Source organism: Pongo abelii, chromosome 1, assembly GCF_028885655.2.
Source record: "Pongo abelii isolate AG06213 chromosome 1, NHGRI_mPonAbe1-v2.0_pri, whole genome shotgun sequence".
NCBI classification, from domain to species: domain Eukaryota; kingdom Metazoa; phylum Chordata; class Mammalia; order Primates; family Hominidae; genus Pongo; species Pongo abelii.
Window position 1 is genome coordinate 148,740,853 of NC_071985.2, and position 12,931 is coordinate 148,753,783.

At 38.9% G+C, this 12,931-nt stretch overlaps 1 pseudogene; it reads right to left on the reverse strand.

Moving 5' to 3' along the window:
• Positions 1–12,095: 12,095 nt before the first annotated feature.
• On the reverse strand, positions 12,096–12,429 carry LOC112135792 (NEDD8-like; annotated as a pseudogene).
• Between the last annotated feature and the right edge of the window lie 502 nt (positions 12,430–12,931).

Genomic DNA, 12,931 nt, shown 5'->3' on the forward strand with positions numbered 1-12,931 from the left:
TCCACCCAGGGCTGACTGGGCTAAAATCCAGGTGTTGGCTGGGCTGCATTCCTTCTGGAGCCTCTAGAGGAGAATGTTTCCTTCCCTTTCCCAGCTTCTAGAGGCTGCCCATATTCTCAGCTCGTGGTCCTCTTCCATCTTCAAAACCCATAATGGCTGGCCAAGTCTTTCTTGCATTGCACTGCTCTGACTATGCTTCTGTACTCACATCTCTTTCTCTACCTGCTCTTCTTCCTCCCTTTTTCGTTTTTAAGGTTCTTCTATTCTTCCATCTTCAAAGCCAGCAACATCTGGGCCAAGTCCTCCTTAAAGATTTTTGTGATGATATTGGACCTACTTGGGGAAGCCAGAATACTCTCCCTGTTTTAAGGTTAGCTGATGAGCAGCCTCAATCTCATCTGCTGTCTTCATTTCCCCTTTGCCATGCCTCATAAGCTATTCACAGATTCTGGGGATTTGGCCGTGGACATTTTTGTGGGGGGCCTTCTATTTCTAAAGTCTCTTTATTATTGTTGTTCTGTAGCCCTCTCTTTGCAAACTCAGACCTACAGGGGTCAACAGGCAGTGTAAGTGAGTGAAGCTGGATAGGGAAACACAAGTGTTGAACTTGGATGCTCATTTTTGCTATGTGAGAATGTGGGCCCAGCATTGCCAGATCTGATTTTTTTGGAAGAGCTAAAACTTTAGATTTTCTTTAATATGTCCCCCAACTTTTAAATGTTGGCAATGAATTTAAATATTTCAAGGCATTATGCAAGCCAAACCAAACATATCTGCTGCTGTTTTGGCCTTGGGTTGTCCATTTGTAACCTCTGCTCTTTTTGCTCCCCTTGGAAATGATCACATTATGTCTAAGGATAATGTAGTGTGCACAATGACTTGTAAGCCTATCAGTCCAGCCAGACCTCTATGAGAAGCTGAGAACAACATCTCCAACTACATGCTGGACAGCCACACTGACTTATTATCTCCCTATACAAACCTGCTGCTCAAGCCTAAAACCTGAGAGTCTCTTGCTTGCCAATCCAATGGTCTCCAAGTCCTGCAATCCATTCCCTCCTTTGCACATTACCTAGGGCCTTGATTACCTCTTTACTGGATTATAACAACTCTCTTTCAATTCATCTGTTAGGATCCATTCTTCTTTCTGATTCCAGCCTAGCTTAGTCAGTCAGCTTCAGCTGCTATAATAAGACACTGTAGCCTGGGTGGCTTATAAACAAGACATTTATTTCTCACAGTTCTAGAGGCTGGACGTCTGAGATCAGAGTGTCCTCACAGTCAGATTCTGGTGAGGGGTCTCTTCCAGGTTACAGACTTGAAGACATGACTATTACTATTCTCACATGGCAGAAGGAAAGCCAGTTAGCTCTCAAGCCTCTTATTATAAGGGCAATGATCCCATTTATGAGGGCTCCACTCTCATGACCTAATCACCTTCCAAAGGACCCACCTCCAAATACCATCACATTGGGGATTCAATTTCAACCTATGAATTTTTGGGGAACACATTCAGTTCATAACACAACCTAATCTCTAAAAGGCAGCTCAGATCACATCATGTCTCTCCTCTACTTAACATCCTTCAGTGGTTTCCAACAACGTATAGGATGAAGTCCAAAGTCCTTAGTATGGCATTCCACGCCTCTTATGATATGACTCTGCATTACCCTCCAACCTAATTTTTTACCACTTTCTCATTGCTATCTGGTATTCCAGTATTATAGAACATTAGTTGCAGCTCCCTATACACATAAGGGTATAAGAGAACACTTGCTGTTCTCTCTGACTGGTATGCCTTTCCCCATTGATACGCATGGAGACCTACTCATCCTTAAACCGAAGGCCAGCTCTTTGTGAACTGTTCCCCGACTCTTTCCTTGACGCAACTTCCACAGCCCTTTCTTCAGGCTATTGCTGTGTTTTGATTATGAGTTTTTATTGCACCTATCTCATGTGACTTTAATTTTTTGTTCACATGCATGTCTCCCATCTTTGTGTCTTAGCATCTTTGTATTATGAGTACTTAGCACAGGGCCCTCACAATGGACATGCCTAGTAATGTTTCTGAATGAACAAGTGAATGAATGAAGTCATACTAGACAGATGGCATCTGACCTGCTTATGATCAAAATTACCCCCAAGGAGGTGTAATTCTTTGATGAGTTTCTCGTTCCTCTCTTTGAAAAAGTTGTTATCTTCCACCAGCTGCAGAAGTGCTTGGAGTGATTTCAAATGCAGAATTCAAAATTGGCTGCCAAGAGATGCCACTTCATTTCCTTTCTAGAATAACATGATTTACCCCATAACCCAGACAAAATAACAACCCTTGGCTAATGTTTCATATAAGGGGATTTTTCAGAAGGGATAAAAGGGTTAACAGGAGTTGAATTTGGCTTTGCTTATTTCCTCCGTGTTTCCTTGGTGTTCCCAGGTGTTCCTGTCCAGGTATGAAGCCTCCTGTGTAGAGTGCACAGGGGAAGGCCACTCCTGGTCAGGCTTTTAATCCCATGGTGATGCCATCTCAGGAAGTGCCAGCACCCTGTGAACCTTGCAGGATTCTGCAATACAGTCATAGATCTGGGCAAGGACCACAATTTACACAGCATTGCTCTCTCAGACGGAGAAAGGATTAGTCATCTGTCTAAAAATGGAAGGAACAGGCACAAAGGTGCACTTGTCTTCACAGGGAGCCCAGCCAACAAAGCCTGTAGACCGACTAGAAGAGCTGGGCCGAAGATCAGCCTCAAGAGTGCTCCCCCAGTCACTCAGTCTGTCCAACTGTAGGGCAGATGTCAGGTGCAGAAAAGAAAAACCAGATCCTGGATGTACATTTTACTAGATGCCACATTTTTGATGTTTGAAGTTTTCTCTTCCCTGTGTCCCTGAGCATATTATCTACCTGTCTTCCTTGAGGGAAAGAGAAAAGAATGAACGTCCATTGGATACCTACTATGAACCAAGACATGTTCTAGATGATTTTCCTTTCTAAATGTATTTTAATTGTATTAGCATTTTTAATCTCCATTTTACAAATGAGGAGAGTGGGGATCAGAGAGGCTAAGTCACTGGCTCAATTTTACATAACCAGTAGATGATAGAGCCAAGATATGGTTCTAGGGAGATGCTATCTTAAAGTCCATGCTTGTTCCATTTTTGCTACTGCTGATATAGTTGTAAAAATCAAATTTTGGGGCTTGTGTACCAGAATCAACAGCTTATATTACCCACCCACTTATAACCTTATTGGCCAATGGGTTCAGAGTATTAGCCCAACATTTGGGCAATCAGTCAATATATATTATGTGAAGAAACTGCAGGTTGATCCAAAGTGGCCTAAGACCCAGCCCCTGCCTGCCAGGTTCACACTACCTGATGTGACACAGACAGTGAGGAAAAGGCAATGTGATAATACAGGAGCTGTCTCAAAGAAGCACGTCAGCAATTCCACACATATCTACAATCACGCACACAATGATGGTGATCTCATGTGTGATACACTCCCCTGGGTATTTGTGGGGCCATAGCTATCACTCTTTTTTTGCCCATGCAGGAAAGTGTGTTATACTAGAATGCAAGTAACTAGGAAAATGCTGTTAAAGGGATCACTCAAATCTGCTTTAATGTTAAATTACAATAAATCAATGAGGATCTTTGGTGTTTTAGTTATTAGTAACTAAATACCAACTGCTATCTCACAACAGATGACAGTATATTCATGTGCTCAGAGCCATTGTGCCTGAGAACCACTGCAGGGGTCAGCCAAATGTCTAGTGTGGACAAAACATGCTGTAAGCTGAGAGGAAGGGGAACTCAAGGGGCCTGAAGCAGACTGGGATAACTTATGGGAAAGAGCGATGACTTAGACCAGTGCCTAGCATAGTGCCTGGCATGTGGAAGAGCTTAACAAAGGAACTGAAAAATGCAGGGCATACATGGGTCTCATGCCAAAGAGCTGCAGATGCTGGCCAGTCACTCCCAAAGTCCAGCACAAGGCAAGGACCCTTTTTCCCCATGCAATGAGGATACACAGATGAACCCTGCCCTCTCCCTACCTGCAAACATGTCATCTTAGTTGAAGAGTCAGGTGGAAGAGGTGCTCTCTGAGAGACTATTTTCTATGAAAATGTTTGATTTATCAGACTGGATTATGCTTGAAAATGAATAGTATAAACACTAATTATTTCCTCCCTTAGCCAGATGGTGGGGGCTTGGGAGAAAAGCCCGTTTGATAAGGGATAAATTAAAGGAGCTACATTTTCTCTGCCGTGAGTGAAATGTGAAATAAACTTTGTAACTCAATTACATTTATATTGCTATTTGCTGATTTTTAAATTCTAGATATTATGTTATATTCCCATGTCCCCCTCTCCTTCTTCATCCTAATTATTTTTAATAGTTAACACCAATATCTTTAGTTCTTTTGTGGATACCTTTGTGTAACTTCATACCTACTTAAATATCTCTTTCTTGTTCTATTAACGTTCAGTGATGTCTCTGAGCTCTAATTTTGTAAGACAGAGGCACTCTTCCATCTGCTACCCCTTCCACCTTGTAATTTCTGTCATTTGGATCATTAATGTTTATCTTCTGTTCTGTAACCATATTTTAGTCTTATTTTACATTACATGTAGGTTGATTCTAAAAGGTTGAGAACCAAAAATAAATTTATGCAATTTTAAGTGTGGAAATATTTTTTTACAGCAGGGCTACACGTCAATATCATAACTCCTGCTTCTCTCAGACTGCAGCTAGTACACAGCTGCTACTATAAGAACTACTACAGACTTAGTGGCCTAAAACAACACAGATCTACTATAGTTCTTAAGTCATAAATCTGCCATGGGTCTCATCGGGCTAAAAGCAAGGTGTCAGTAGGACTGGTTCTTTTTGAAGGCTCTAGGGAAGAATTCGTTTATTTGCCCTTTCCAGCTATTAGAGGCCACCTGCACTCTTTGTTTTATGGTCCCCTTCCTCCATCTTGAAAACCAACAAACACCGAATTTCTCTATATCTTCTTCCAGCATCACATCTATCTCTGACCATAGCCTGGAAAGGTTCTCTGTTGTTAAGAACTCATAGGATTCAACTGGGCCTACCTGGAAAATCCAGGATAATCTCCCCATCTAAAATTTCATAATCAGGCTATTATCCTAAGTGAATTAAGACAGGAGAAGAAAACCAAATATGGCATGTTCACACTTATAAGCAGGAGCTAAGCACTGGGTAAACATGACATAAATATGGAAACAATAGACACTGGGGACTACTAGAGGGAAGAGAGGAGAAGAGCAAGGGATGAAAAACTACCTATTGGGTACTGTGCCCACTACCTGAGTGATGGGATCATTCGCCCCTAAACCTCAGCATTACACAATATAGCCATGTAACAAACCTACGTGCATATTCCTTAATCTAAAATAAAAGTTGAAATTATAAAATAAAATTCCCTAACTTTAATCACATATGCAAATTCCTTTTTGCCATGTAAAGCAATATATTCACAGATTTCAAGGATTAGGACATGGGCACATTTGAGGAACCATTATTCTGCTTATAATACAAAACAAAATGTTTCTAGTGTTAAAAAAAATGAGTTCTCCTTATGTACCATCAATTCAACCCAAGGAATAGTTCAGTGAGAGATGTTATAATCAAACTATCAAAATTCAAAGACAAAGAAAGAATTCTGAATGCAGCAAGAGTAAAAGAAACATACTACATACAAGGGAGCCCTAGTACAACTATTATGGGATTCCTCAGCAGAAATCTTGCAGGCCAGAAGAGAATAAGATGATATATTCAAAGTGTTGAGGAAAAAACCTGCCACCAAGAATTCTTTACCTGGCAAAGCTGTTCTTCAGAAATGAGGGAAAAATAAAGGCTTTTGCAGATAAACAAAAGCTAAAAGAATTCATCACCACTAGATCTGTCTTAAACCATAAATTTAAAATTTATGAAGCAAAATGCTCCACTAACAAATTTTAAAAATTAATATTCTGGAAAAAATGTTATAATATGTACTACAAAAGATTAATCTCTGGTATACATAAAATAGCTCTTGCAAAAGACAACCCAAACAGAAATTAGAACAAAGAACTTAAACAATTAGTAGAAAAAATGTAAATGGCAAATAAAATCATATTAGGAATCTGAATCAAGGAAAAGCAAGTGAATAGAAGGTGGAACAATGTAAAAAAAATGAGAGAGGTAACTTTTCACACAGTTGCTTGGAGATTGGAGGAAAACAACCAATATAAATATGTGAAAGATGTAGAATGTAAGAAATAGTGGGTTTGAACCGGGAGTTCAAGGACAAGAAATTCAGGTGAAAACATAACAGCAGGCCTAGAAAGTATTTTATCCTACAAGTCTCTTAAACTATTATATTTTACACACTTTTAACCTCCCTATGCTGCATTTGAGTTGTTTATTCATTTCTTTCCAGTTTCCAAGATCTGTCTTCATTTGTGTATAAGTAGCTATGCAATAGTCTTCTGTTTTACCTCCCAATGGTTATGTTTTGTTTCTAGAATTTCCATTTGGTTCTTTTCCCAGTCTTCCATCCTTTAAAAATTTAGTAAGATAAATTACTTTGTTTTTTGTTTTATTACCTCAAATTGTTGGAGTGCTGACTTCCTGTTTTTTTTTTATATTTGCCAACTTTCCCTTATGATAGTTGATTTCCTTATGTGATTTGCAATTTTTTTTAACATCAGTTTTTAGGTTTATTTTTTCAGGCAAAATATTGGGTTATGAAAGCATGACCATCATAAGAATTTGCAATTGTATCTGACAAAGGGGTTTAACTAGCCAGACAAGTGTCTATATCAATTGCTCTGCTCTAAGTCTCACATTGTACATTTGATCCCATATTTGTGTAAGTTCCAGGCTTGGAGATGTGATTTCTCGAATTTTTTTTTTTTCCTACCTTTACCACCAAATGACAAACTTCTTTCCTGCCATTGGCCAAGGATGCAGGCTGGATACTTCTAGTACCCTTTTCACTGATATTCAGTTTTTAGACTGCAAGTTTAATGCACAAGTATCCACCACCGTTACTCTTTTTGTGTGTGCCTAAGGCAACATCTTTTGACCCTAGTGGGCAATAAAACTCCAATGGCCAGTTCCTAGAGCTTCTAGCTATCTCACTATCTCCATGAACCACAAGAGTATCAGCTTTGGCTCGCACCATGGCTTTGAGCACCCCTTTCACTTATAGCACCTGGGAATTTTCTTTATTTTTTTTTTTTGAAAATTTCTGAGCATTTGAGCTGTTGTTCTGTTTTGCCCAGCATTTCTATGTTTTTATTTATTGATAGAAGCATTTCCACATTGTCTCAGTCCAAAAGTGTCATTTTTTAGATTTAATATGTACATTTGGTTAAGATTTTCCCAGAAATCTCATAGTCCTTGTTGTTTTCAATAATTATTATGAAATATTTAAGGCACACAGAAATGTACACAAATACAATTAACATCCCTATATGTGTTATCTGGGTTAAGAAGGGAAACACCAATAATAAAATAAAATAGAATAATACACAGGATAATTCCTGTGCCCCCAGCTCCTGAGTTTCATCTCCATTTCTTTTCTTTTCTCTACCCTATAGGTAACCATTACCCTTCATTTGGTGTTTATCATTTCCATGCGCTTCTTTTAATTTTTCGATTTACAATATTAGCCAAAGGAGCACTTTAATGTTCCAGGCACTCTTGTAAGGGCTTTAAAAATGCTAACTTCTCGTATCTTCTATGAGATAGGTATAATTATAATTATAATTATTATTATTCCTTTTTTTTTTTGAGATGGAGTTCACTCTCGTCACCCAGGCTGGAGTGCAATGGTGCGATCTCGGCTCACTGCAACCTCCGCCTCCCGGGTTCAAGTGATTCTCCTGTCTCAGCCTCCTGAGTAGCTGGGATTACAGGCATCCACCCCCAGGCCCAGCTAATTTTTCTAGTTTTAGTAGAGATGGAGTTTCACCATGTTGGTTAGGCTGGTCCATTTTGCTGGTGAGAAGAGTCCATAGAAATTAAGTAACTCTTCCACAGGCACACAGTTGGTGTTTGTGTACAATTTGAACCCAGTTAGTTTGGCTTCATAATCTTTGCAATTAATTAACCACTATGCTGCTACATATATGTATATCCTTAAATATTATAGTAATAGTAATAGACTTATTTCATAAGAAATTAAACTTTACAAAAACTGTATATTTAGAAAATTTTCTGCAATTATCTTTTTTCCACTCAGCATTATACTTCTGAAGTTTATCCACATTGATGTTTGTAGGTCTAATTCATTATTTTCTCACTTGTATATAATTCAGTCATGTAAATTTACCCCTACTTATTTATTCATTTTCATTTCCATGGCTACTTAGATTGCTTTCAATTTTTTGCTACTACAAATAATTTTGCAAAGAACATTTTAAATACATATCTCCTAGTAGACAAATGAGTTTTCCTAGGCTATATTCCTATAAGTGAAACATGTGGTCACAGGACATGTGCTTAGGCAATGTTATTAATGCTAGATTTTGCCAAGTTTTTCTTTTAAAATGGTTGACTAATTTACATTTCCAATGCAGTGTATGAGAGCTTTTTTTGACTGCTCCACGTCTTTGCTATAGTTGTATCATTAGGCTGTTCAGTTTTTGCCCAGCTGATGTGTACACAACAGAATTTTACTGTCATTTTACCCATTACATGCTTAACAGTTCGGCATATCTGTTCCACTTATCTATTTCTGCCTAGCAAATTACTCCAAAATTTAGCCTCTTAAAACAATCAGTTTTTGATGTTTAGAAATTTCATGGATCACAAATTTAAACAGGTAACAACAGAAATGGCTTATCTCTGCCCCAGGATGCCTGAGGCCTCAGCTGGGATCACTGACCACTGGGGGTGACTCAATGGACGGGGCTGGTATCATCTGGAGGAATCTTTACATATGCTGGCCATTGGTTCAGATTTCACATGAAGATACTGCTGTGAATACTATGTACGGCTTCTACGTTTGGCCTGCACTTTCTCACAGCATTGTGCTTCACGATAGTTGAACTTCTTCCAGTTTTAGTATATGTGTTGCTGACATAAGCACGATAGTTGAACTTCTTGTATGGTGACTCAGATCTCCGAATTAGAGTATCTCAGTAAACAAGGTTGAAGCTGTATTATTCTTTTATGACCCAGCTTTAGAAGTCACACACTATTGCTTCTCCTGCACTATATGGGTTAGAAGTAAGTCAACAAGGTAAGCACACATTTGAAGGGAGGGAATATAGGAGAAATGTCCCCTCTTCTCAATAGGAGGAATGTCAAATAATCTGCAAACAAGTTTAGAACTGCCATAATGTCCCACAAGTGTTTAGTCATTTTCCCTAAAATAACATTCACTTAACAAAGTATAGTTTGTTTTGAATAACATTTCACATTAATTACATGTTATTGTTAAATGTCTTATTGTTAAAAAGTCTTCAAAATTTTTATTAAAAGATAAAAGTGGTGATGAATATAATGAAATTAATACTTTAACTCATAATAATTTTTAAATCCTAAATTGTGAAGCTGATTCTATTGAGAATACTAATTTTGAATCTATGTATTAGGAGAAACAAATCTTTGAGTTTCATGATTTCTCACAAGTGGTAGAAAAATAAAAGTGGGAGGAGGAGGAAAAAACCATAAATATTTGAGAGCAAGATTTTGTAGGATTGGGCAATTATTTGCTTCTCATCCATGACGTTGTTTATTAGGATAATTTCTTAACAAGTGGTATGGTATCAGTGAAATGTTACATCTATCACTCTCATCAACCCATAAAGTTTTCCCAAAACAACAGGAAATAATTATTTTATTTTAAAATAATTATTTTCTATGCAAAATTGTTGGGTTTTATTTTTAAAGGTGAAGAAGAGATTTTAGTGAACATCGGCTATTTTCTTGTCTGACCAGCACATCTTTCTTTGGAGGACTACCCCTCTCCCAATGCACATAATTCTGATGAGGCTTTCAATCATGTATTTCTCCTTGTCCAGCCACAGAAGCAGGCTCTGACCCAGGCTGGACAATCAGAGTCCCTTTTGGGGCTTGATATAGTGCAGGAGACTTCCTTCTCCTTTAACTGGGACCAAAACTCTTTTGAAAGTGTGAGTCTGGAGTAGCTGGTGGTTTCATTTTCTGCCCCATGGAGAGTGCTTATTGAGGATGAAGTCAATTCTGAGGAAAGCGTGGCCCAGAGGTGGAGTGAGAAAGGCAGAGTTCTGATTATATCTTCTGATCTTTTAGATCTTATTGGACAGAAGTCCCTCCTCAGCCTTCCTGGTTATGAGAGTCAGCTGCTGTTCTGTTTTTGCAAAAACGACTTTTCATTGTGTGGTCCGCCACTTGCTAGGGAGAGTGTGCTTGATCACTATCAATTCCAGAAGTACAAAAGCAAGATTCAAAGTCTAACTCCTTAGCAAAAATCAGTACTGCACACACTATTATTAGGAAATCTGTAAAACCAGTCCCAAATAACTGACAAGTGATATCTATGGAGGGAAAGCAAAATTAGAAAAAGCTTATCAGTGGCATATGATCTACAGCAATGTATTTTTACCTTAAAGCTAGGTAAGATGGCTGATGAGTAGATTCTGAATTGGATTTTAGGAGTTGGTGATATATGAAGGAAAAACACTCAGCAGCTTTTTATCACATGGAAGAAAACTTCTGTTTGGTTAGTGATTATTTTCTGAACCATGGTATAAACAGGAATAAGGTTATCAACAGATAAGTGACAAAGAAGGACACTGCTACTTGAATAAAAGAGGCTTTTTTTTTGGATGTCCAATTAACCACATGATTTATTGACAGAAAACAGTCCAACTCAGCCATGTGCTTCCTGACTTTGACTATTTAAAACATAGTAAAAACTTTAATAAAAAGTTGGTTGTGTTGATTATGTGTTTTTAGCATATTGTGGTGAAGAAATTGGCAGTGAAGATAAGAGGGTTTTTTTTTTTTCCCTCACATGAGGGTGGTCTGGCTGTTAAAGGGTTCTCACGAGTTTGAGATATGAAGAATGAGAGGAAACATTTCTTTATGGCAATAATAATGCTAGAGAAGCCATTTTAGTGACATCTGGTGGCTTGCACAAAAGCATATTGATGATATAGTATCACATTTTACATCTTGAAATTAAAGGATCAGGCTGGGTGCGGTGGCTCACGCTTGCAATCTTAGCATTTAGGGACGCTGAGGAGGATGGATCACCTGAGGTCAGGAGGTCGAAACCAGCCTGGCCAACGTGGTGAAACCCCATCTCTATTAAAAACACAAAAAAATTAGCCAGGAGTGTTGGCACATGTCTGTAATCCCAGCTACTTGGGAGGCTGAGGCAGGAGAATCAATTGATCCTGGGAGTACGAGGTTGCAGTGAGCCGAAATTGTGCCACTGCACTCCAGCCTGGGTGACAGAGTGAGACTCTGTCTCAAAAAAAAAAAAAAAAAGAAATTAAAGAATCAAGGTTTCTTAAGACTTAACTCTGGTGAAAATGGCTTAATTGTTAAGAGTAGGACTCTTACAAGATTGATGATTTTAAAAAAATGTATTAAGAAATCAATGCTCTGTTATTGGGCATGTTTATTTTTATCTTTGATTAATTACTTTATCATTACAAAGAATGCAAACAACTCAACAAAGTATAAGGGAAGAATTAGGAAATAACCTCAAATCTTATACCATTGATAACATTATTACGCTATTCTCGGTGCACATATTGAGACAGAAGGGTAGAGAGGTAGAGAGGTACCTAACTAGATAGCACTAATTTTTTTTTTTCCAGGAGGCCAGGAAATATTTCATTGACAACCAGGGACACAGCCATAAGAGAGGGAAGCACACAGGACTGCAAACTAACACCCAATAGTCAGCAAGGGCCCTCTGGGCCAGGAATACTGAATCCTGGGGTCCTCACAGTCTCCCACCAGTAGACATACATTACTGGGCATCCAGGGGAGGGGGCAGTGGCTCTGGTGTCCCAGAGAGTAAGAGGATATATGATTCCTCATTATAAGCGACAGGGTAAGGAGGTAAAATGGAGGGTCCATCACTGCCTAAGACCAGCTCCTCCTCTCAGAGCCGACACCAGGTGAAGGACTGAACCACCTAAAATCTTGTAATCAGCTGCTGTCTTCTCATCGTTCATGTTTGCCACTGTAGACGAGCCTCTGCTGTTGTGGGGTGATTCCCTCTTTCTCCTCCACATGCTCCTTGATTCACTCCACCTTGTCTGTAGGTTCAATGTCAATCTCAGTCTCCTTTCCGGTCAGCGTCTTCACTTTTATTAGCATCTTCTTTCCAGTTTGGGGCTGCACACGGATAAATTGCTGCTCCTACCGCTCCGGTTGCTGCTGCCGCTCTCCCAGATAGCACTAATTTTATAAAATTGTATTATACTTTTTTTTTTTGAGACAGAGTCTCACACTGTCACCCAGGCTGGAGTGCAGTGGCATGGTCTCAGCTCACTGCAACATCCACCTCCCAGGTACAAGTGATTCTCCTGCCTCAGCTTCCCAAGTAGCTGGGACTACAGGTGCGCACCACCAGGCCCAGCTAATTTTTGTATTTTTAGTAGAGACAGGGTTTCACAGAGTTGGCCAGGATGGTCTCGATCTCTTGGCCTTGTGATCCACCCACCTCGGCTTCCCAAAGTGCTGGGATTACAGGTGTGTGCCACTGACGCCTGGCTTATACTTTTTAATATAAAGTGTTCAGTTTAATTTTGTCTATATTACAAAATCAAATTCACTAGAAAAAACTGAAATGAAAATAAATTTAACACAAGGAAAAGAAGTTGAAGGGAAAATGAAACTGTTTATATATGTTCCTTCCTCACAAAAAAATTACAAAACCATAAAGAAAAAATTGAGAGGTTAGAGTCAT